This window comes from Oryctolagus cuniculus, chromosome 15 (genome assembly GCF_964237555.1).
Source record: "Oryctolagus cuniculus chromosome 15, mOryCun1.1, whole genome shotgun sequence".
NCBI lineage: Eukaryota > Metazoa > Chordata > Mammalia > Lagomorpha > Leporidae > Oryctolagus > Oryctolagus cuniculus.
The window spans coordinates 49,850,191-49,875,284 of record NC_091446.1 but is presented as its reverse complement, the minus strand read 5'-3'; the positions used below and the strand labels follow the sequence as shown (position 1 = coordinate 49,875,284).

The window sequence follows — 25,094 nt, the reverse complement described above, 5'->3', positions numbered from 1 at the left end:
TGATTTTAACTAGCAGACTCCAAGTGGAAGGGATCTGTACTACTTCACTGTCTGTTCCATAAAAATTTCCTGTATTTCAAACTTCATGATTTTTCCCTTGCACAGCTTGATATACATGAACATGGTAACTTGAAGACACATGTTGAAGGTGGCAGACGCATCTTTCTTGTCCTTGAATCACAACGTAGAGCAGAACTGGCCTGTGATTACAAACACTCGTCTCAGAATTTATGTAGGGGGTACAGCAGTTGGCATTACCTCCATAGGTTAGCGGAGAATTAAAGGGGAATGTTAAGAAAGAAAAAAAAAAAACTTTTTCCATTAGCAGGGAAATATATTAATACATGCTTTATAAAGTGGTTGGAACATTACATGAAACAAATATATGTGCAGAGTAATTAAAGAAAAATAACCCTAGAGCCTGAATTCTTTATTTTTTTTTTCAAAATTGCTTCCCTGTAATTTCATTTTATTAGCCTATTTCTGTCCCCTGAAGCACCTGGTAGTTGAGTAATTGAAGTAGCTTAGAGTTCATTCATGAATTCCAAACTCATTGTCAAGTCTTCTCTTTCTTCATTAAACATCTATCAAAGGGGGATAAAACAACTTGACTGTATGCTGTTTCTTAGACTAGAAAGAAATCCCTTGGGAAATAAGTGCAGTCAAAACAAAACAAAACAAAAATAGAGTCTGGAATTCCCCTGAGATAATCTCTAGGTGTCTGGTGATAACCAGAAATGAACTAGTATTTGGAAATATTGATACAGATAATTCTTAATGTGATACCATGTATAAAACAAATTTTATACCTTTTAACTTTCTCCAGTGTCTACTGTTTAGACTTATTCATTATTTTGAAAGCTTTCATTCTACTGAAACAATTTCTCTGTGCTGTGCTGCCATAATGAATTAGTAGTTCATACATCCTATTCTCTGTTACCTTGCTGTTATCTATAATATATGAAAGTTTTCTCACTTCTTTAGAACCACAAGGAGGGAAAGAAAAAAAATTCTTTGTTTGGCTGACAAAAGGATGGGTTTAACATGAATGCATGTCTATGAGATTTAGTGAATGAATAAATGGCAATTATATGTGTATGTGTAATCACTGGCCAATTATCCTTAATGAGCACAGAGAGCCTGAAGAAAAGACATGACTTGAGCAGTCTGATTTTTTTACTAACAAAAATATATTTTAGAAGAGATCTTATATTCTTGAAGTCATCTTTTTTTTTTATCATTTGGGAGTCTTTGACAATTACTTTTAAAATTAAGTGGATTTTTTTTTCCCTTGAACAGCTTTTCCAAAAGTCTGGAGACAAAACTGATACTGGGTGTCCTTAATCTAGGTTGATGTTTCCTGCACTATGCACTCAGGTCAGGTAGTGCTATTTCTTTGTGAAATTAGTGAATACTAGAGTAGTAAGCATGACAATAAAATGATTCCTTAGAGTACTACAGGACGATCAATTAAACTTGAGTCTACATAAATAAAGGAGAGGAAAGGGGAAATCAGTATTTTGAAGAGTTCTGTAATATAAGGTATATTATTTTTTAAGATTTATTTTATTTATTTGAGAGAAAGAATTATAGAGAGAGGCAGAGCCAGAGAAAGAGAGAGAGAGAGATAGAGAGAAAGAGAGTCAGAGTCTTCTATCTGCTGGTTCACTCCCCAGATGACCTCAATAGCCAGAGCTGAGCTGCTCTAAAACCAAGAGCCAGGAGCTTCTTCCACATCTCCCACACGGGTGCAGGGGCACAAGGACTTGGGCCATCTTCTACTGCTTTCCCAGCTCATAGCAGAGAGCTGGATCTAGTGGAACACCCATTTACTCCATATGAACCATTGTGCATATGGAATGCCAGTGCTGCACGCTGGGGCTTTAACTGGCTGTGCCACAGTGCCGGCCCCCAGTGTAAGGTATATTCTATAATCCTTCTGAGGTGAAATTGTACATGGCACATTCCTTAATTTTAGGTAAGGGATTTCATCAGTATTTCCAAGTGTCTTTTCAGTTTCCTTATGAACAGAGGCTGGGAATACCAAAACTCAAGAGCTAGCTAGCTTTATTTCCTAAAGTAGATAGAATTTTCATTTTGTATTTTTTAATGATGTTGATATTCACAAAGAAAACAACCAAATAATTTCATTATGCTTTGGGTTTTGTGTCTCATGTTATTGAAATTGTATTATTGCTTTAAAATATGGAATTCATTATCTCCATTAAATTGAAACAGTGAAATTATTCAAACAGTGCAAACTTAAAAATGATGCATTGTTATTATTTGTCTGTGAGAATTAAAAGTTCCAGGAAAATAATAGGATTTTTTATTAATATCATTAATGTCCTAAAGAAATAGTTTCTAATATAAAAGGTATTGGTACACACTCAGCTCCTAATCACTATTATAAAACTAACATAAATAAGAAAAAGGCTAACAGACAATTAATCTGTACTTTATTGAGTTTTAATTCTTAAACGTAAGGTATTCAATTGTGTAATTGTGGTTCTTTCCATTGATTTCAATATCCATATTATTCTGTTACAAATATATCTCTGTAGACCAAAAAGACACACATGTATATGTTTGAATCAAACTGCTTTTATTAAATATGCATTTCAGGTCATAATATCAATGTGACATGTGAGACTGTTGTTGTTTTCAAGAATGTAATTGCATAGTCTGATTTTTTTCTGTTAAATTTTTAGCTTTAAGCAGTTTTAACACACATAAAAGTTGAAAATATTTATGGACTACTGTGTGGTGTTCTAGTATGTATAGACAATGTGTAATGTTCATTTAACATCACTTTAGGGTAAAAACGCCCAAAATTCTATATGTTCATTGTGTTTCCTTAATAGAGAATTATACAGAACATTAATAATATTCATGGTCACCTCTTTTTTAAAGTATTATTGCAATGTTAATTTCAGACTTAAATAAGAGAGGGTTATAGAACCATAATAGCAATATTTTAAGTTCCATATCCTGATTTATTGTTTGTCTCATTCTGAAATATTCCCTCAGAATGTATCACTATGCATGGGAGGCTAACTATGATTCAAAATGTATTTAGATTACACTTAATGAAGTTTTCTCACTTTATAAAGAAAGACCACTCTTTTACACTGTAGTTGTAGTGGAGAGTAATTTTTTCTTGAAATGTGCCAGAACAGCTTCTTATCCAGTAACAGTGGCACTCCGGTCTTTCTGTTTTATTTGTTTTTCTGTGATGTCTTTTCTTCTTTTTTGTTATTTTTATTTTAATTTTTAATTAGTTTTTAACAAATTCAGTGTGATTTGTAACTGCAGTTCTAAGAACATAATCATATTTCCTTCCTCCCTCTGTGCTTCTCCCTTTCTGATATCCTATGAAAGCAATTAGATAAGGTAGTATCATGAGCAGTATTTTTTCTTTTTAGTTTCTTTTCAAATGAACAATTTATGATAGTACTTTGAAAAGAGAAGTGCTGTCTGGCAGAAAAGTCCAATTCTTATCCCCTGATAAAAATTTCTAAAACAATGTCCTCCCAGATGTATCCTACAAAAATTTCCTTATTAATGTCAATATGTTAGTGTTAACCATTCTAGTAGGTTGGTAGTGTTGTCTCATTGTGGTTTTGCTCTTTAATTTCCCTAATAATAACTAATGCCACGGGTCTCATGATACAGCAGGTTAAAGTACCATTTGGAATGCCAGCATCCCATATCTGAGTTCCTCAGATCCAATCTCATCTCTGCTTCTGATCTAGATTAATGCTAATGTGTACCCTGGGAGGCAGCAGGTGATAGCTCAAGTACTTTGACATCTGACACATACACGTTGGAGACCCAGATGGAGTTCCTGACTCCGGGCCCCAGTCAGATCCAGTCCTGGTTGTTGTGGGCCTTTGGGGAGTGAGCCGACAGATGTAAAGGTCTCTTTTGCTATCTCTGTCTCTGGGCTCTGCCTTTCAGATAATTATAATAATATATATATAAATAATAACTAATAAATATAAATAATAACTGACAACATTGGACATCTTCTCATGCTTATTTGTCATTCATATATCTGTTTTGGTGAAATGTATAAATATTTTGTACAATTTCCAAGTTTATTTTGTGTTATTGGGTTATGAAATTTCTTACGTATCCCAGGTATAATTCCTTTATTGAATATGTCATTTTCAAATATTTTCTTCTCACTTTTGAGTTTTCATTTTTTTAAAAAAAGATTTATATATTTATTTGAAAGGCAGAGTTACAGAGAGAAGGAGAGACAGAAAAAGACCTTTCATCCTCTGGTTCACTCCCTAAGTGGCTGCAATGGCTAGGGCTGTGCCAGGCTGAAGCTAGGAGCCAGGAGCTTCATCTGGGTTTCACACATGGGTACAAAGGTGCAATACTTGGGCCAGACCTCTGATGCCTTCCTGGGTGCATTAGAAGGGAGCTAAATGTGAAGTGGAGAAACTGGGACAAGAATTTGCATCCATATGGGAAGTTGATATCTCAGGCTGTAACTTAACTTGCTATGCCAGAATCCAACCCCTGAGTTTTTATTTATTATCTGTGCCTTTCAATAAAAAGTTTTAACTTTGATGAATTTTAGCTCATGTGAATTGTCTTTCATTGTTGTTCTCAAGAAGCTTTGCCTAATTCAAGCTTACGTATATTATGATCTGTATTTTCTTCTAGAAGCTTATTTTGTGTTAGCATCTGCATATAATGCATTATATTGATTAGGTTTTACTGAATATGTGTTGTCAAAGCTGACCTCTGTGTGTCTTATTACTGACTTAGGGACAAGGTATTTCCTTAAGTATTACAGCAGTAGGTTTTTCATCGATAACCTATATCAGGTTATGCAAATTCCCTTGTATTCATGGTTTGCTGAGAATTTTTAAGAGGAGTGGATATCGGATTTTGCCAAGTGCTTTTTTCTAAGCCCACTGAGATAATCAAACACTTCCTTAATTTATAAAATAATTATTTGCAAAAAATTGAGTTCCATTTACTGATTTACATACTTCTTGTCGCTCCCTTGCCCGCAAAGGAACAACACTGTTCGCAGCTTATCGGTCTTCAGTAGACTTTTAATAAGAAAATAACAGTAACAGAGAAAGAATGAAGGGAGGAGAGTGGACAGAAAAGCCCCCTCCTTCCTCAGCACACAGCTTATATACAAAATCTTGCCAATTGCAAGCGGGCTCAAGTCCATGCACGGAACACTCCAATCCGCTGTCTGTTCACGCAGTGTGCACGTGTCCTTGGGCCAATCAGATGAGGTGTCACGCAGCAGGCAGGCTCACCGCGTGGTCCTCGGCGCCATCTTGTTGTTTACAAGACAGGCTCAGTGCCTCTGGAAAGTCCCGACCGTGGGAAAGCATTGCCCTAACCGAAACTAGCAACATCCACCTTGTGATAAAGACACAGCAACAGCTATCAGACCGACCTTGACGTGGGGGCTCCATGGCTGCGCATCCCATGGAGCCCCACAACTTCCTTTATATTCCAAGGACTAACTTGACTTGGTAATTATGATTTATCCTTTTTGTATGTGAATTTTGTTGATTTCTGTTTGACCAATAGATATATTTAAAGTTTTTTAAATACATTTGCTCTGTAATTTTCTTTTTTGTTATATATTTTCTCAGGTTCTAGTTTCAGGGTCATGATGATCTCATTGAAATGGGAAGTATTAGTTCTTTTCCAGCTTTGTGTTAGTGTAGAATCTTTATTACTTCTTTCTTAAAAAGATAAAGTTCTGTTTAGATGTTCTGTTGCTTCCCAAGGGGAGTTTGATAACCTGTGCATTTTAAAGAATTTCTCATTGCACCGATTGTATATGGTAAAGGAAAATAAATATTGTACAAAATATATTACTATTTCAATTGTATCTACAATCTGTAGTATCACTTATCTTGCTCTTAATTTTGATAATTTTTATTTTCTTTACTATTTAAACATTTCTGATCAGGCTAAAAATGTGTCAATTATATCAATCTCTTGAAAGAAAATCATCTTTGGGTTTCCACAATTTTCTCTATTTTTCTTTTTCTTTGATTTATATTTTAATCTATAGTGTACCTTTGGATAAAGCATCTTTTAATTTGAAAAGTCAGATCACTGATACAATGCTCCTTTGATTCTTCCTTTTACTTTCATTACTATTGAATATATATACTTATATACTTTGTGTTTTTTGTAAAGCAGCCTGTGATAAGAAAAAATCATCTGACCCTCACTGCCTTCTATTTTGGAGTGTATTTAATGTGTTGTTAATGTGGCTAGTTAAAATTTATCTTTATCTTGCTATCTGTTTGCTACATGTTCTTCAGTTGTTTGTTCCCTTTTCCCTCTCTTATTCTTTCTTTGGATTGATGTGCATTGATTCATTTAATCATAAGTCAGTTTTTCTTTATTCTCTACATGCTTGATAATTTTTAAGTATGTCAGATATTGTGAATTCTTTTGGGATATTGCACATATTCATAATAAATATTCTTAAACTGTTTTGGGGGACCTATTTACGTTACTTGGAAACAACTGAAAACTTTCAGATCTTGCTTTTAAGATTTGTTGAGCATGATTGGAATAGTGCTCAATCTTACTCTATTAAGAGGCAAAAATATTTTCATGTATTGTACACAATGTACAATGGGTTATAAGTTTGTCTAGTCTGAGTGGAAAAAATAGGCATTATTTCCCACCAAGTGTAAATACTGGGGCTACTTCTGTTTTCGTAGTGAATGTTTTTTCTGCATCAGGAAGGGTTCACATATGCATATGATCAAGATACTCAACTAAACACTCAAGCAAAGACTCCCTGCAAACCTCTGGAGTTCTCTCTGAATGATCCTGTCCTCTACCATACTATGGCTGAAGTATCTAGCCCAGTGTTCTCTTATTTCTAACTGTACTTCTTTGTTTCTTCAACACAAGGAATGTGTTGTGTTACTTGGATCTCCTTCCCTGTACTGCCTACTGGAAAATCTTTTGACACATATGCTGAGGTAATTATCTGTGTTACCTGATTTGTTTTCTGTCTCTCAGCGTTCATTGTACTTCAGTACTTAATGTCCAGAGCTGTGCAAATACTTGTTTCATACCTTTGATCCATTTTTTGTTCATTCACAGAAGACCATATATCTTACTTTATCTTGACTAGAAGCGGAATGTTTTCCCTTTTAAAGATTAGCAAACCTTAAATAAGAAATTAAGCAGTATGCTCAAATCATTCTGATTGCATGATGCTAAGAAAAAAACCTGATTCTTAAGAATTAAAATAAAAATGAGACTAATTATGTTAATTTAATTTAAAGATATGTAACTGACCGTGTGTGGTGCATTTTGGTCAATTATTCATATTGATCTTCCCAGGAAATGAAATGAAATCAAATCAAAGATTCAATTTCATCCACTAATGCGTTGAAGTAATGACTATGCACTTTATGCCAAAATAATCTTATTACTGATAGTTTGTATACTTCAATTAATTTCACCTCACATTTTCACTTTGGGAAGTTGGGGATTGAAAGTTTTACAGAGGGGAACAATATCCTCATAGGAAATTCCATTTTGTCTGCATAGGAGAGATGAAACGCAGGACATCGTCTATAACTTGGGTTTAGAGTTAGAGAATACTTGGTTTCAATGGAAACAATAGGTTCAACTCCAGTGCAGTAGGTAGGAAAAACATGGAAATAGTGGGGCAAAAACAGACTGATTATAAAAACACATGGAACAGTGATGTACCACAGGAAACAAGTATCCAAAGTAATCTAATTTGGAGGCAGACAATGAAGAGTTATCTGTGTTCACACATAGGCTATGTATCTGACATCTCAGGAGCCAAGTAAATGTCGAGGAAGGAATAATGAGTGACAGGGGCATGGTGTGGAGTAAAGCTTCCTTCAAATGAGGATTCATTTTAAATTTCCTTCTTAAGCAAAATTCATGAAAAGGCATGGCTATTTCTTTAGGAAAATATCTTAATGAGGGAAGTAGCCATATCTCTATTTTTGAACAAAATTTTTACTCCCTTTTGTTATAGTAAAATGATTTTATTGAATAGTTATTAGTTGATCAGAAGGAAGGCTGCGTAAATACAAATGAGAGTTAGAATATTTCAGACTCCAACAGTAGGAATGGAGTTTAGAAATGATTTTCTGTCAGTATTTTTCATTTTACAACTATAAAAGCTGAATATTGGGACGATTCAGATTCTAATTTTACATTAGCAGTACTCTTATTGTGTATGAGTTGATGTGTAATACAGATTTTGATATATAAGTGTCTCAAATTTTAAGAAAATAACTACTTCCATTACACTTAATTAGCTTGCCATTTGATTCCCACCTGAAAAAAGTAAAGTGAATTTTTGCTGACATATATATATATATATATATATATATTCTGAGAAATAATTCCATCATAATCACATTTACATGTGTGCAATTATAATCACTGGTCTGATGACAGTTACTTTAGGTTTTATAATTCAATTAGAGTACAAATTTTATTTCTGCATAATCCTGAGTAATTCTTCATAATATGGTATATAAAAGATAATGTTTTAAAGTGTTAAGCTAATTTTTTACTTACATTACTTAAGTACAAATTACATAAATTAAAATAAAAATCATTCACTTGTACATGAAATCAGTCAGGCACAGAGTTTTTAGCAAGTCAGTGATTTCTTTAGAAAAACTGAAAAAATATCCTTGCCTTTTATGCTAACACATATATAAAAACAGTTTCATCGTAGAATTAAGTACTGTGTAACTTAATTACTTAGAGGTAATCAAACTATATATTTTCAGGCAGATGCCTTTCTAAATAAATATATTTTTTGTGTGTGTGGAACACAACCCATTCATTTACTTAATTTATTTTTCTAAAAAGTATTTGTTAATTTTCACCTACTTGAAAGAGTGCCCCCCCACCCTCTCAGGAAGTGGGCATGGAGAGGAAGAGAAATAAAAATATTTGTACACTGGTTCATTCCCCAAGTGGCCACAATAGGCAAGAGTGTGCCATCCCAAGGGCCTGGATCTCTCATGTGGGTGGCAGGGGTCCAATATTTGAATCATCATCTGCTGCTTTCCAGATTGCATTAACAGGAAACTGGATAAGAAGTGGGGTATCTAGGACTCGAACCAATATTCCCATATGCAATGTGGATGTCCCAAGCATGGCAGAACTCGTATCACAGTGCTTCCAAAGACGATTTTCTAAATTCTAATGCTTTCATGTCACAAATGCAGAACTTAGTAGTTCTCATAAAAACTATGTGGCCAACAAAACTGAAGAGATTTATTATTTAGCCCTTTGAAGAAAAAATATTTTGCTTGCTCTTTGCTTAATATGATGAGAAAGTACAAAAATATGATTGTTTTGAATCAAAAGTGATACTTTTAAAATCAATTTAATTTTAAGAAATTAACATCTTTTAATATTACTTTTATAATGAGTCAGTTGTGTAATATTTAAAATCAAGTTTATTTTGTAAAAAAAAAAAATATTGTGGAGCTAGCACTGTGGTGTAGCAGGGGTTAATCTGCTTCTGAGACACCAGCATCCCATATGGGTGCCAGTTTGAGTCCTGGCTTCTCCACTTCCAATCCAGCTCCCTGGAAAGAGCAGTGGAAGGCAGTGGAAGATGGCCCAAGTGATGGGGCTCTTGCACTCGAATGGGAGACCTGGAAGAAGCTCCTAGCTTCTGGCTTCAGACAGGCCCAGCTCTGTATGTTGTAGCCATTTAGGGAGTGAACCAGCAGATCAGCAGATGGAAAATCTCTCTCTCTCTCTCTCTCTCTCTCTCTCTCTCTCTCTCCCTGTCTATCTTCTCTCTTTCTCTAACTATGTCTCTCAAATAAATAAATACATCTTTAAAAGTATTTTACTTTTTAATTAGATTTTTTAACAGATTCAGTGTGATTTGAATCCCTGCCTCCCTCCTTCCACCTTTCTCACACCCATCTTCTTTCCTTCTCTTTTTCTTTTTCTTTTAGTTTTTGAGATAACATTTTAAAATTACATTACAGTAAAGTTTATAAGCTAGTAGTTTATGCTTTACCATTGTATAATGAAGACAACTATTATGGCCACAAAATTCCCTGATACCCTTTCTCAGAGTGTGATCTCACTATTTTTCTTTGATCTATAGACAATCATTGTTTATTTGCTCACTAGATCTGGCATTTTCAGACTTTAACAAATGGTAGCTTCCACTTCTAGTCTTAGGGCATTGCTTTTGAAGCTCTGAACTAGAATTTGAGAAAATCCACCCTTAGCCTGGTGTGCTGTGAGAAACAGGGCAGCAGAAAAGGCCCTAGAGGATGGATAATCTGTAGAGAGAGGGAGGGGAGGGAAGGAGGGAGAGGAAAGAGGGGAGTGGCAGGCAAAGACCATGAGACATCAGATATGAGTAAAGTGGATTACCCATCCCTTCTCCACCCATCTGTTGTTCCTATAATCAGAGAGCAAGCTTCCAGTCAAGCCATTCACAGATTCCTAATGTACAAAATGTTGCGCTATTTAAATTGATTGTTTATTGGCATGAAATACTGGTTTAATTTGTCATACAGCAATATATAACAAAATTAGGTTTTAATTATAACCTGTTACACTAGAGATCAAGCCTAGAAATACTAAATTTCAAAGGAAAGGAGTTTTCAGAAAAGAACATTATGCTCAAACTCCCACATTTACAACTATTATAATAGTCCCTAACAGAAGAGACTTACCGTATTCTTTTATGTAGTTGCATTTAAAGATTCCATAACAAATATTGTGTAGTTAGACTAAAGAAAGATTAACAGTTGTATTTCCCAAACAAGAAAACAGGTAACACTGACATATGTACTTCCTTGGAAAACGTGTTACTATGTGAATATAACATAAAAGTATGATAAAATGTGTAAGATGATTTCTACCAATTATAAAAATTTAAATTTGTAAATTCAATAGTTTTCAATTCTGTATCCTCTTATTCATTTTCAGTGAAAACGAAAGACAATTAGGTGGAGAGGGAAGGAGAACATCTTCCATCTGCAAGTTAGATCCTCAAATGGTCAAAACAGCCAGGGATGGGCCAAGTCGAAGCCAGGTGCCAAGAACTCCATCCATGTCTCCCACATGGGTAGAGGGAACCTAGGTACTGGAACCATTGTCTGCTGCTTCCCAGGTAAGTTAGCAGGGAGCTGGATTGGAAGCCGAGTGGCTAGGTTTCCGACTGGTACTTGGATATGGAATGTGGTTATCCCAATCGGTGGCTTAACCTGCTGTGCCACAGCACCCATTTTGAAATCTTTAATCTTTAATTTGGGGTGAAATATGTCACAGTCAAACTGGATTGAGTCTGGATTCTGGATTGAGTTCTGGGCTCCTGATTTTGACCTGGCCCAGCCCTAGCTATTGTTGGAAAGATTCTCTCTCTCTTCCTCTCTTTCCATTCCTTCCTCCCTGTCTGCTTCTTCCTTTAAAATAAAATACATGAATTTTTAAAGGTTTTATGTCTTTAGCAGACAGAAATAATCTTAAATATGGACAATGTTGATATGCTAATGTTCTGTGTTTTGCAGTAGAAATGGAATATACCTGCACAGATCCAACAGACTTAACTCTTAGCTTTAGAGGACCAACGTATGTATTTTCTCTTCAAAAGCATGTGAACAGGAGACTATGGTAACACAGGGACTGTCAGGGAATTTTGCATTATATTGGTCAAAATTCTTTTTTTTTTTTTTTTTTTTGACAGGCAGAGTGGACAGTGAGAGAGAGACAGAGAGAGAAAGGTCTTCCTTTGCCGTTGGTTCACCCTCCAATGGCCGCCGCTGCAGCCGGCGCACCGCGCTGATCCGATGGCAGGAGCCAGGATCCAGGTGCTTTTCCTGATCTCCCATGGGGTGCAGGGCCCAAGCACCTGGGCCATCCTCCACTGCACTCCCTGGCCATAGCAGAGAGCTGGCCTGGAAGAGGGGCAACCGGGACAGAATCCGGCGCCCTGACCGGGACTAGAACCCGGTGTGCCGGCGCCGCAAGGTGGAGGATTAGCCTATTGAGCCATGGTGCCGGCTGGTCGAAATTCTTATCAACTCTTTTTTTAATGCAGCTTATTTTCATTTTTGATGTTATCCATAAATTTCTAGGATTTACAGTTACTTTATTTTTTAAGTTTTATTTATTTATTTGAAAGACACAGTTACAGAGAGGGGGAGAAAAGAGCACACTAAAGCGAGAGAGAGAGCTTCCATTTACTGGTTCATTCCAAAATTAGCCACAATGCTCAGGGCTGGGCCAGGCTAAAACCAGGAGCCAGGAGCTTCATTTATGTCTCTGTGGGTGCAGAGGCTCAAGTACTTGGGTCATCTTCCTTTGCTTTCTCAGGCACATTAGCAGGGACCTGGATTGTAAGTAGAGCAGCCAGGACACGAACAGGCACCTATTTTGGGTGCTGGCATCATAGGCAGCAGCTTAACCTGCTACTTCACGATGCCAGCTCCTCAGCTTTTATTTTTATCATTTAATGATGTGATAAATAATCAGGTCCATTTACAGTTAATGGTATGTCTAGATTCTTCCTTTGGTCCCTTTTTTTTTAAATATTTTTATTTATTTATTTGAACAGCAGAATTACAGAGAGGCAGAGGCAGAGAGAGAGAGAGAGAGAGAGGGAGGGAGGGAGGTTCTTCCATCCATTGGTTCACTCACCGAATGGCTGCAACAGCCAGACCTGGGCAGATCTGAAGCCAGGAGTCTGGAGCTCCTTCTGTGTCTCCCAAGTGGGTGCAGGGGCCCACGCACTTGGGCCATCTTCCCCTGCTTTTCCAGGCCACAGCAGAGAGCTGGATTGAAAGTGGAGCTGCCTCTTCTGCTACTGCAGGCATCAGCTTTACCTGCTATGCTATACTGCTGGCCCCCTTCATTTGGTTCTATGCAGAAAATGTATCAGATCTAGAGATCACAAATGAAATTTCTAATATTTTACAGGGCTATTAACATGAATGATTACATAACTTATAAAATGTATCCTCTTCCTCAGGGTGAATTTGTGTAAATTTGTATTAGCATGTATAAGAATCACATGGTTTATGTTTGGATTTTGCTTTCAAAAGCTTGCTGCTTCTAAGGAAAATTTTTTTGCCCTAAAGTCTATTAACCATGAACTCACGAAAGGAAATATTCCTGACAGAAACACAAGAATTCAAAAAGTTAAAATAAGAGCCTGGCCTGGTTTCATAGGCATTAGGGAAAAGGAAATTCTGTTCCCTTGTCAGATCAAATGCTTCAAGATTTGCTCTAATGATTCTGACCCTATCATTCATGACAAAGATACAGTAATAGTCCATTTCCAGCAGTCACCTTGAATGTTATTGATTTTTTTTCCTAAAGGAATCCAAGAAGACTTAATGAGGTAATATTATTTGTAATTTTGTTGTATGTCACATCTCTGATGTTTACTTTTTAAAGAATGTACACATATCTATCCTTCAGGAATGTTTATGATAATCATACCCATTAAAATCTAGTGATGTTTCTTTTCTCATTCCCACTAACCTATTTGACTCCATTTTTTGTAAAAAATATTTTGAATTTGCAATCACCATGTTAAAAGAAATGAGCTAAGCAAAAATAAATACTTTGGTATGATTTTATTTATATTAAAAGCCAAGAATACAAAAAACTCTGGAGGAAGAAAATCAGCAGTGAGTGATGGCCAAGTATGTGGGCCTCTGCCCCCTGTGTGATAAACAGGCATTAAGTTCCTTGCTCCTTGCTTCACACAGTCCCTGACCTAACTATGAACCAGCAGGTAGAAGATTCTCTTTCTCTATTTCTCACTCTGCCTTTCAAATACATCAATAAGTATTTGAAAATGTGTTATTTGTTTACTAACACTCAATTGTAATGGTGATCGTAATACCTTAAAGCATAAAGTAGGTTTTACTCCTTTGTGCTATGTTGTTATTATTTTTTTCAAAGATTTATTTATTTGAAAGGCAGAGTTACAGAGAGGCAGAGGCAGAAATAGAGAGAAAGAGAGAGGGAGAGGGGGAGAGAGAGAGAGAGAGAGAGATAAGTGTTCCATCAGTTGGTCATTCCCCAAATGGCCATACTGGCTGGAGCTGGGCCAATCCAAAGCCAGGCGCTTGAAGCTTCTTTTGGGTCTCTCATGTGGGTGCAGGGGCTCAAGCACTTGGGCCGCCTTCTATTGTTTCTTCAGGCCATAACAGAGAGCTGGTTGGGAAGCAGAGCAGCCAGGATTCTAACTGGTGCCCATAAGGTTATCAGCACTGCAAAGGGGATATAACCCCCTGCACCACAGCACTGGCCCCTATGCTATGTTATTTCAGATAAGTTCAGGGTTCTTGCATCAACACAGAATTTGTTCTTCTGCCTAACACCCACAGATGACTTACCTGGGTCTACATCTGTCCTATCTTTAGAGGCAGGCTACTCTTGCTCATATGGATGACAATTTGAAAAGCCAGATATTCGTGCCTTTTAAAAATTGTGTGAAAAATTAATGAGTACCCTGATATATGGCTTCAATTTTTTTCTGAAAATGTTGAATTTGCATTTGTTTTTAGATATTTTATTTATCTGGGCTGAGAAAAAGTAGCTTCTTTATTATTTTAATAACTTCTCAGTTTTTAGCGTTGTTTGAAAGTTATTGGGTTGTTGTCTCAAGGGGGAATACAAATTTACAACTACAGATAGGCATTTCATTCTAGGTTTTACTAAGTGCCTCTGCTATAGTTCAATGAAATGTGTTTTAGGGTTAATTATTTGGGATCTGAGGGTATTATCTACATTTAGTTTTTAGGGAATATGAGAGTGGTTAATTAGCTTCCTTTACTTAATTAAATATGTAAATATCAGAACTGAGATAATGAAAAGGATTTTATTGATCAGACATTAAGTTAATAAATGTTATCAGGTGCCTACAAGGACTTCTAGTATTTACAATACAGTAAAATATTGTTGGAATAAATTTCACAAAAGTAGAGCTTAAACACATATGAATGAATAACCCTAGTATAAATCGAATTTTTCCTTTTTTTTAAAAAAAAAAGATTTATTTATTTACTTGAAAGTCAGAGTTATAGAGAGAGAGAAGGAGAGGCAGAGAGAGAGGTCTTCCATCCGCTGGTTCACTCCCCAGATGGCCACAACGGCCAGAGCTGTGCCGATCCGAAGCCAGGAATGAGAAGCTTCTTCCAGGTCTCCCTCGTGGGTACAGGGACCCAAGGACTTGGGCCATCTTCTACTGCTTTCCCAGGCCATAGCAGAGAGCTGGATTGGAAGTGGAGCAGCCAGGACCTGAACTGGTGCCTATATGGGATGCCGGCACTGTAGGTGGTGGTTTTACCTGCTTCGCCACAACACCAGCCCCTCAAAATTTTTCATGAAATGTCTTCTACATATTAATGAAAGATAAAAAGCACCGTGTTTAGCATTATTTCACACTATTGCTTATTAGATGAGAATTAATTTGTGTTCATATGCATAAATCTATTGTAATTTAGATATTTAAAATTATTTTGGATTATAGTTATTCTTTCATTAAGAAATCTGTGTAAAATGATTATAAAATTAAGTGAAGTCATCCCAATCCATGACAATTCAAAAGAAAATGCATATTATTAAGATTCCACAATTAGATTATTTTCCTATGCTTCTGACTTCACTATTTTATCAAGAAATGAAATTCAGGGTGTGTACTACATAACATACATAGGATATACAATGCTTGATGCCATGCTTATGTGAAAATTAACTGTGATCAATTATTCAATAAACAATGTGGAAAGTTGTAGTTTCATTTCATGGATTTTTGTAGAAGGAAATGAGTACCAGCCTTAATCAGTGTGTATAAAAGTCCACATCAGAGTTACTCTAACATGATGTTATTAAAGCCAGTTAGCTGGGCTGGCAGTTGCTACAGTGGTTAATCCACTTCTTGACATGCCTACATCCTATATCTTTGTACCTGGGCGAAATCCTGACTACTCCCCGTCTGATCCAGCTTCTTGCTAAGGTACACCTTGAAAGACAGCAAGTGATGGCTCAAGAACTGGCATCTGGCAACCCATGTGTGAGATTTGGCTTGAATTCTGGGCTTCTGGTTTAGCCTGGCCCAGCCCTGGTTTTGTGGGTATTTGGGGAGTAAACCAGTAGATGGAAGACCTTCCTCCCCTACCCAATCCGTCTGTCTATCACTCTCTCTGTCTTTACCTTTCAATTAAAATGAAAATAAAGAATAAATTAGCTTTTTGTTTTCTCATGGCTGCTTGTATATTTGGCAATCAATGCATGATGCATATTAGATATATCCAGTAATGTAAGCAAAGTTCTGAAAATAAAACAGGGAGCATAAAAGCAAAAGGTCATTATGAGGTATAAATAAGAAAGGAAAATAGCACAAAATGTCAATTGGATGTAGGATTTGTATAAACAGCTATCAAGCAATGGGTGTCCATGCATGCTTGCCATTTATACTTACAGTGATTAATTACAAGATAAATAAAATGCAGGTATTTTAAATCTAGAAAGATAAATGCTGTTAACCTTCTATATGCTGATTTTTAAAGATATCTCCAAATGTGCTAATATTAGTGAAATTTAAAATGTAAGGCATGTATTAAACTTGTTTTTTAAAGGAATAATTATCTTAACCTGTCCCAAATTCATTCAATGATTTGGGACAGGATTAGCAGTGCTCAGATGAACCTGTCAGCTAAGTGATAAGAAGCAGTGGGTGGACGTGCAATGGTGCTTCTCAAAGAAAGAAGGAACCGTTGTACAAAAAATATAAAAGAATTGGGTGAGGTAAAAATTCTCCATCCAGAAAACATGTTTAAAAGTCTATTAGACTGTTTTATAATGCAACAAATCAATCACCCATTAAAATATTCACCTAATACTTTATGTCCTGCTTATATCATTGTCTTCATAAAAGCTGCATTTGTTATTATCAGCAAAGACAAAAACAGGGAATTCCTACACAGAAAATAAATATAACTAGGGTACAAGACATGAACATGGAATCAAATAAAACCCAAAGAGAATGGAAGGGGATTGCTAAGACAGAGAACTGAACATTGTCTTAGAAAATTTTGTGCTGTTTAGCAGAATCCTGCACATTGGAAGTTTATTTAGCTTAAAATTTGGGAAGCTGGGAAGTCTGAGATCAAGGGGCCACACCTGGCGAGGGCCTTCTTTTTGCTTTATTCCATGACACAGATGAAATAGAACAAGAGGAGTGTGAACTTCTTTGTTGTGCTGAAGCGTCTTAGCTTGATTTAATCTCATTTGTCTAGTTTTGCTTATAATTACTGTGCTCCTGGGGTCTTTTGCCTATACCAATGTCTTTCAGTGTTTCCCCTATGTTTCTGTCTAGCAATTTGATAGTTTCAAGTCTTAGGTTTAGGTTGTGGAGATCTGACTTTCCCAACACCATTTGTTGAAAAAGCTGTCCTTTCTCCAGGGAGTGATTTTGCTCATTTGTCAAAGATTAGTTGGCTGTAGATGCATGAATTAATTTATCAGTTTTCTAATCTGTTCCTTTGGTCCACATGTCTATTATTGAGCCAGTAGCAGATTATAACTGTGCTGTATTATGTCTTGAAATCTAGTATTATGATGTATCCAGCTTAGTTTTTATTATTTATGATTGCTTTAGCTATTTGGGGTCTTTTTGTTTCCATATGAATTTTAGGGTCATTTTTTCTAGACCTAAGAAGAATGCCTTTGGTCTTTTGATTGGGATTGTATTAAATCTGTACATTTCATTGTGTGGTATGGAGTTTTTGATGATTTTAATCCTTCCAATCCATGCACATGGAAGATTTTTCCATTTTTTGGTGTCTTCTATTTATTTGCTTAATGTTTTGTAATTTTTATTATGGAGTCTTTCACATCCTTAGTTAAATTTATCCCAAGGTATTTAAATCTTTTATACCTATTATGAATGATACTGATCTTACATATTCTTTCTTAGCCATGGTATTGTTTGTATAAATGAATGCTATTGGTTTATGAGTGTTGATTTTATATCCTGCAACTTTACCAAATTCTCTTATGAATTCCAATAGTGTGTTAGTGTAGTCTTTTGGTTCCCTTATGTATATGATAATGTATCTGCAAATAGAGATAATTTGACTTCTTACTTCCAGTTTGTATCTCTTTGATTTCCTTTTCTTGCCTAGTGGTTCTGGCTACAACTTCCAGAGCCATACTGTATAGTAATGGTGAGAGTGGAAACCTTGTCTGGTTTTTGATTTTAGTAGAAATGCCTCCAGCTTTTCCTCATTCGGTATGATGCTGGCTGTGTTTGTTATATATTGCCTTGATTATGTTGAGGTATGTGTCTTCTATACCAAACTTGGTTAATATCTTTTTAAAGATTTATTTATTTGAAAGAGTTACACGGAGAGAAGAGAGGCAGAGAAAGAGAGAAAGAGGTCTTCCATCTACTGGTTCACTCCTCATTTGGCTGCAATGGCTGCAGCTGTATCGATCAGGAGCCAGGAGCTTCTTCTGGGTCTCCCATGAGGGTGCAGGGGCCCAAGGACTTGGGTCATCTTCTACTGCTTTCTCAGGCCATAGCAGAGTTGCATCAGAAGTGGAGCAGCCGGCACTCGAACCTGCACCCATATGGGAAGCCAGCGCTTCAGGCCAGGGCGTTAACTCTCTGTGCCATGTCACCAGCCCCAGATTTTTAATCCTGAAAGGATATTGTGTTTTTCAAATGCTTTTTCTGTATCTATTGAGATAAGCTTATGGTTTTTATTCTTCAACTTGTTAATGTGATATATCACATTTACTGATTTGTGTATGTTGAACTGTTCCTAAAGATATGTCCCTGGAATGAATACCACATGGTCTAGGTGGATGGTTTTTTTGATATGGTCTTGAATTCAATTAGCTACTATTTAGTTGAGAATTTCTGCATCTGTTTTCATCAAGGACATTGGTCTGAAGTTCTCTGTCTTTGTTGTATCTTTTTCTAGTTTTGGAATTAAGGAGATGCACAGTTTAGTAGGATTCCCTCCCTTTCAACTGTTTCCATAGTTTAAGAAGAATTAAGTGTAGTAGTTATTTAAAAGATTAGTAGAATTCAACAGTGAGGCCATCTGGACCTAGGCTTTTCTTTGTTGGGAGTGTCTTTACTACAGATTTGGACTCTGTGTTAGTTATTTGTCTATTGGGGTTTTATATGTCTTTGTGCCTCAGTTTTGGTAAATTGTAAGTGTGCAGAAATCTATTCATATTTCCTAGAATTACCAGTTTCTTGAAATATAACTATTTACAGTAATTCCTGATGATTATTTTTATTTCTGTGGCATCTCTTTTAAAATCTCCTTTTTCATCCCTGATTTTATTATTTTTTATTTTGGTCTTCTACATGACCCACTTTTTTATTAGTTGGACCAATAGTTTATAAATTTTTCTTATTTTTTCACTTAGAATGGACACATGTACACTAGAAGTGGGCTTTAAAATGTTCACTGAAACTGTGCTGGGGCCGGCGCCGTGGCTCACTTGGTTAATCCTCTGCCTGTGGTGCTAGCATCCCATATGGGTGCCAGTTCTAGTCCCGGTTGCTCCTCTTCCAATCCAGCTCTCTGCTGTACCCTGGGAGGGCAGTGGAGCATGGCCCAGGTGCTTGGGCCCCTGCACCCTCATGGGAGACCAGGAAGAAGCACCTGGCTCCTGGCTTTGGATCAGCGCAGCACTGACCGTGGCGGCCATTTGGGTAGTGAACCAACGGAGGGAAGACCTTTCTCTGTTTCTCTCTCACTGTAAATAACTCTATTTGTCAAAAAAAAAAAAGATTAAAAGAAAATGTGCTTTACATTTTCTGCTTTTACAAATGTGATTTTTGTAGTTCCATTTTCCGATAATTTTTTAAGGTTTATTTACTTATTTTAAAGGTAGAGTTACAGAGAGACAGAGGGAGAGAGAGGGAGAGAGAGAAATGGTCTTCTATCTGCTGGTTCATTCCCCAAATGGCCACAGCAGCTGAAGCTGGACTGATCCAAAGCCAGGATCCAAGAGCTTCTTCAGAGTCTCCCACATGGGTACAGGGGACCAATTACCTTGGCCATCTTCTACTGCTTTCCCAGACCAAAGAGAGAGCTGGATCGGAAGTGGAGCAACCAGGACTCAAATTGGCACCCTTATGGGATGCCAACAATGCAGGTGGCAGCTTTACCTGTCATGCCACAGCATCACCCCCCCACAAATGTTTTGAAGTATTTGCATATATATAAATACATGTATGCACATTTATATTTATAATATTAATTTCATTATATCGAATGGTCTGGGGAGAAAGGAAATTTTATTCATTTTATAATCTTGTTTCTTATGCCTGACATAATAATGGCAGCTTTTTTTTATCTTTTTTTTTTTTTTGACAGATAGAGTTAGACAGTGAGAGGTAGAGACAGAGAGAGAAGTCTTCCTTCTGTTGTTTAACCCCACAAATGGCCACCATGGCCAGTGCTGTGCTGATCCAAAGCCAGGAGCCAGGTGCTTCCTCCTGGTTTCCCATGCGGGTGCAGAGCCCAAGCACTGGGGCCATCCTCCACTGCCTTCCCAGGCTACAGCAGAGAGCTGGACTGGAAGAGGAGCAACTGAGACTAGAACCAGCACCCATATGGGATGCTGGAGCTGCAGGCAGAGGATTAACCAAGTGAGCCACGCGCCGGCCCCATGGCAGCTTTTAATTACAGATGAAATTACTGAGTATGCTTCCAAGCTTGATAATTTGCGTGTGAAATACAAGTCTTCTTACTTATTGTTTTAGGACTGTTCTGCCTTTAAACATCTTATAACTGACATAATACATAAAAAGTTCTTAATATAGGAACTGACACAGAGTAAACTTTTATTAAATAATCAATATCATATGATTAATGTCCTATTTTAGCTTTAAGGAATTTATCATTGTCCTCCTTTAGATAATCAGACCTTCCTACTTAGTATTGAAGCCTTAATTTACATTCCATGTACAGTGTTCTGATCTCAAAGCAAAGATATGTGATACTAGCATGTAGAGTTATCTCCTGGGATAAAAATAGTACAAAGTTAGCAAATTATCAGTTACTAGAAGACTTGATTCCATGTATTTCCCAAAATAGGTCTCCTAGCTTGAATGTATTACAGTGCAATAAGAGAAAAACATGGAACTTCCTATAATAACTATAGGCATAAAATAATAAAATACTGACAGGTGTATTCTGCCTGAGTCACAAATAACAGTAGCACAGAGTTAGATTTTAGTAAAGTCTTAAAAGATGAGTAGATAGGTGATAAACCAGGCTTAAACAAACAGAAAACACAGTGGCAATACATTGATGGGTTATATAGAAACTCATTTTAGACTCTGAGTGACCAAGTAATGGGGTTGTCAAGGGCAGGGTGTAAAGGATTGTGAAACTTTCAAAGTAACAGGGACTCGTTACAAGGTCATTAAATCTTATATTGAGGAGCAACTTATTATTGACAAAACCCACATGAGGATATTTATATTCTAGAAGAATAACTAAAGAGAAAAGTCGTGTCAGGGTAGAGAATGATTTCATAGCTGTTGTAATGATATTTGATGAAGACAAATAATCATGGCCTTGGAACAGAGTAGAGAGATGTGAATGCTGAGGTAGAGTATTGCCAAAGTAAGAGGAAGCACAGTCCACAGGATGTCTTCATATCTGACACGAGGTTTGGGGGTTCCCAAAACATGTTCAGTTTCACGGGTTCACTAGAGTGACTCATAGAACACCCTGGCATATTATGGTTATGATGACTATAGGGACAGAGTATGAAATTAAGATCAGGTAAGGAGGGGCCGGTGCTGTGGCATAGTGGGTAAAGCTGCCACCTGCAGTGCCGGTGTCCCATGTGGGTGCAGGTTCTAGTCCCGGCTGCTCCACTTCCGATCCAGCTCTATGCTATGGCCTGGGAAAGCAGTAGAAGATGGCCCAAGTCCTTGTGCCCCTGCACTCTCATGGGAGACCCTGAGTAAGCTCCTGGCTCCAGATTGGCTCAGCTCCAGCTATTGTGGCCATTTGGGGAGTAAACCAGCAGATGGAAGACCTCTCTCTCTTTCTCTCTCTCTCTCAACTCTTTCAAGTAAATAAATAAAATCTTTAAAAAAATCAGAGATAAGGACGTTTCCAAATGTGGAGTAGTCACATGCTCTCTTCCTAATGTTAATTCTTCCTGGCAACACTGTTTGACAGTACATTTGGGATATTGCCAAATTGAGAAGTATACTTGAGCATTGGTGGTTCAATTAAATAGGCAAGCTGACTGCCCATGAGACTGATTTTATTGTCTGGTTCCTCTGGAGATGAACTGATACCACATAGCTCAGAGCCTAACCATATATCCCATTGTTAGACTTCTTAGTATGCCTAGGCCCTCAATCAATACAAGCACTGTTTTCAAGCTTGACACTCCCAAAGCCTAGAGCATATCTTTCAGAAGCCAAGCAAATGACAGACTTCTCTTGGGGAAAGTTTCAGTTCTTTCTTATATGTACTGTATCAACATATCTTCACATCTGACATCACACAGATCTTAATAGTGATCTTAATAGTGCAGGAATAACATGATTTGAGGAGTCTGAAAGAATTTTCATTTCTAGATTCTCTAAGCACTGGATTGTTGCCTTAACATTTGAATATAAGTCAATGGAGACTTTAAGTGATTGGTAGGGATAAGAAGTTGATTTTAAAATTTAATGGAACCTCTCTTTTCCAGCTGGAACCATGGAGGGTGCCAAAGAGAAGAAGAAGGTTCCTGCTGTGCCAGAAACCCTGAAGAAAAAGGGGAGGAATTTTGCAGAGCTGACGATCAAGCGCCTGAGGAAGAAGTTTGCCCAAAAGATGCTTCGAAAGGCAAGGAGGAAGCTTATGTATGAGAAAGCGAAGCACTATCACAAGGAATACAGGCAGATGTACAGAACTGAAATTCAGATGGCGAGGATGGCAAGAAAAGCTGGCAACTTCTACGTACCTGCAGAACCCAAGTTGGCATTTGCCATCAGGATCAGAGGTATCAATGGTGTGAGCCCCAAAGTCCAAAAAGTGCTGCAGCTTCTTCGCCTTCGCCAGATCTTCAATGGCACCTTTGTTAAGCTCAACAAGGCCTCCATTAACATGCTGAGGATTGTGGAGCCATATATTACATGGGGGTACCCAAATTTGAAGTCAGTAAATGAACTAATTTACAACCGTGGCTATGGCAAAATCAATAAGAAGTGAATTGCTTTGACAGATAACACTCTGCCCGCTCTCTTGGTAAATACAATATCATCTGCATGGAGGATCTGATTCACGAGATCTACACTATGGGGAAACACTTCAAGGAAGCAAATAACTTCCTGTGGCCCTTCAAGTTATCTTCTCCCCGAGGTGGGATGAAGAAAAAGACCACCCATTTTGTAGAGGGTGGGGATGCTGACAACAGGGAAGACCAAATCAACAGACTTATTAGAAGGATGAACTAAGGTGTCTCCTATGGTATTTTTGTAATCTGGTCAGACAATAAACGGCAACTACAGTCAAATTGAAATAAACTGTTGTATTGGTAAAAAAAAATCTAATGGAACCCAAAATTTACAAAGAATCAGTTTTGTGATTCCCACTGAATTAAGTGGAGAACATAAGTTGCAAAAGAGGAAAATGAAGCCAAGAAGAGAAAAAGTCAAGAAAGAAGGGAGAGAGAAGAAATATTTGAATCTAGTTGTCATTACAATACAGAAACTGTCTTATCTACTCATGAAGTGACACACATTACTAACATTGCTCAGAGTGATTACATTGCTAATAGTAATTATGATTCTAATTTTATTTTTTATAATTTTTATTCCGATGACTCTAATTTTTCTTACCCAAAATAACTAAGATGTTTTTATTAACTTTTATATTCAGGTTTTATATTTAGGTTTATGATCAATTTTGAGTTGAATTTTAGGTATTGTATGACGAAATGCAGAGGTTCATTTTTTTCCCCAAATGGATATTCATTTATTCCAGCATCAGAATTCTTTCTTTGCTTCACTAAACTCCAATTTCCAAACTAGAATATGGAGAGATCCATTTGACCCTTTAATATATGATGGATTGATTGCATTATGGGAAAACTTGATATGCAGTAGGAATACAGAACCTTTCCTTCAGAGAGAGACATTATTTCTCAGTGGGCTGTTTTCTGTGCACTCATCCTTTAAAATAGAGTTAAGAACAAAGTATCATAGTGTCTTTGATCACAAAACATGTAGAAATGCATGCAAAACTCAGTATTATTAACTCTAGATGGTAAGCACATGAATGATGATGGTTTGAAATTTTTCTAAATTAATAATGAGAAAAATTAATGTTGCAAAGAAACAGATTCTACTTTGCTGGAATATGCAAAATAATGTGTTTAGGCTTCATGATGTTTCTTCAAATGGTAAAAATTGGAATAGCAGCTTGGGAAAGAAATTAAAAACAATTCTTGAAGTATCTTCAAAAATTTGTGCCAAGTGAGTATTATGAAAAACTGTGTATGGATTTCAAAGCTTTTTTATGCTAACTTATTATAACATGCCTGGGTAAAAACTAATTTGAAGCATTAAGAAGAAAAAGGCATCAGTTTGAAAAGAACTAGCAGAGCAGCATGTTTTGCTAAAATTTAAACGTTTAAAATTGAATGTATATACACCAATTTTAGGATGAAACTTGAGTGGAGTGGTGGTGAAATCACTGATGCTTTACTAAAAGCTTGTGGGGAATTTCTCCCCAAAGAAATCAGGAGATTGTAAATGAGTATCTTGTTTTAAGGAGGTACAAGACAGTGTTCAAGATGAAGCTGTACAGCAGTGAACAATTCACATCAATTTATGAAAAAAAGTATTCTTGTTGCAGCCCTAATTCAATAAAACCCCACAATTAATGGCAGAAGTAATAATCAACATCATAGACATAATTGGTTCCCATTATATAATTCTGAAGTGGAGTTAACTCTCTTTTGGGCAGGTGCCAAAACTCTTGTGTACAAATCACCAGCAAAGAAACAGAGCTTTTGATGGAGATTTTTTTTTAAAG

General features: G+C 36.7%; 1 pseudogene; it reads left to right on the top strand.

The window, feature by feature from the left end:
* The first annotated feature begins 11,045 nt into the window (after positions 1 to 11,045).
* LOC100356223 (large ribosomal subunit protein uL30-like) lies at positions 11,046 to 23,571 on the top strand (annotated as a pseudogene).
* Positions 23,572 to 25,094: the final 1,523 nt, after the last annotated feature.